At 39.8% G+C, this 1,608-nt stretch overlaps 1 non-coding gene across 1 annotated transcript; it reads right to left on the reverse strand.

Annotated features, from left to right (window-relative positions):
* Positions 1–1,278: 1,278 nt before the first annotated feature.
* On the reverse strand, positions 1,279–1,385 carry LOC131654370 (small nucleolar RNA R71). The gene has a single exon (XR_009299411.1). It is a non-coding gene; the product is annotated as a small nucleolar RNA R71 (small nucleolar RNA).
* Between the last annotated feature and the right edge of the window lie 223 nt (positions 1,386–1,608).

Raw genomic sequence — 1,608 nt, forward strand, 5'->3', positions numbered from 1 at the left:
ATAGAGCGAAAGTTTGAGATATTTAACTGGATAGTAGACATAGGACATTAGTTTTAAGGATGGCGAAAGCGTATTAAAACTAATTAGAACTTATTTATTTTCAAAAAATGTTTTAACACCCGAGCGGGATGGCGAAAGCGTACGTTAGGGATATTAGCGTGTTCCGAGTCAACAGAACGAAAGTTTGAGATTAGGGGATTTAAATAGATAACGACTTCATAAAACAAGCATTTTATTAATTACGTTGTTTCCAAAAAGCTTTTATAATATCTAATGGGATGGCGAAAGCGTACATTACGAGTTAGGATAGTAATCTAAATCAACAGAGCGAAAGTTTGAGAGGAGGATTTTTAATCAATTGAATTAATAAAGATTTTTAATCGAATTATGCATTAGCCAATGGACCTTCGGATCACCTTAAGTTAAACGAAATACATACTGATATCCGTCTATTATTATATTTCTTAATATTCACAATCACTTTCCCTTACGAACAATCAAAATATCAGTAGCCTTAGCTTTACATAGTAACCTTAGATAACGGTAGATCGATTCATAGTCCCTGTGGATTCGATATCTTTTAAAACTACACGACACGACTGTGCACTTGCAGTTATCAGATTAATAGACACGTAAAGTCGCGATCAAGTTTTTGGCGCCGTTGCCGGGGACTATTTAAGTCGATATCGTAACTCACTGTTACACCGTAGAGACTAGGGCAATTCTTTCTTTTCTTTCTGGACGATTGTATCCCAAATACTCGTTCACAAGGAGGAGATTTAATACAACGAATTAACGAGATCGAACGTTTCATTAACGTCAAACGTCGAGCTCGCAATTTTCCCGAAGTAGCACCAATTCCGATTAATCAGGAATTGATCTTTACTGATCAAATAAACCAAATTACCCCGAAGTTAGAGATGGCTGCTATTCGTCCTCTTAGAGACTATGCCGCTCCTTCACGCGCTGAACCGCACTCAAGTATCGGCAAACAATTTCGAACTGAAACCTTCGTTGGTACAAGCTGTTCAACAGAATCAATTCTATGGAAGCCCTGCAGACGACCCCAACCTCCATTTATCTGTGTTCGTGCAATATGCCGACACTGTCAAAGCTAACAACGTTAGTTCCGAAGCTATTCGATTACGTCTCTTTCCCTTCTCCTTGAGAGATAGAGCTAGAGCGTGGCTTCAATCCATGCCTTCTAATTCCATAACTACATGGGACGAACTGAAAAGAGTATTCTTAGCGAGATACTTTCCGCCTAGCAAAACTGCTATGCTAAGAGGTCAAATCAACGGATTTACCCAGAAAGATAACGAATCACTCTTCGAAGCTTGGGAACGATACAAGGACATGCTTAGACTATGCCCTCATCATGGACTCGAACCATGGCTGATCATCCATACTTTCTATGGTGGTCTCCTTTATAACACTAAAATGACTATAGATGCCGCTGCTGGCGGAGCACTAATGGACAAACCCCATGATGAAGCATACAACCTCATAGAGAACATGGCACAAAACCATTACCAATGGGGTGGAGAACGAGCCGCTCTAGAGAAGACCCAAACCAAAGGAGGAATGTACGAAATAAGTGGTATAGAC

This window comes from Vicia villosa, linkage group LG2 (genome assembly GCF_029867415.1).
Source record: "Vicia villosa cultivar HV-30 ecotype Madison, WI linkage group LG2, Vvil1.0, whole genome shotgun sequence".
NCBI lineage: Eukaryota > Viridiplantae > Streptophyta > Magnoliopsida > Fabales > Fabaceae > Vicia > Vicia villosa.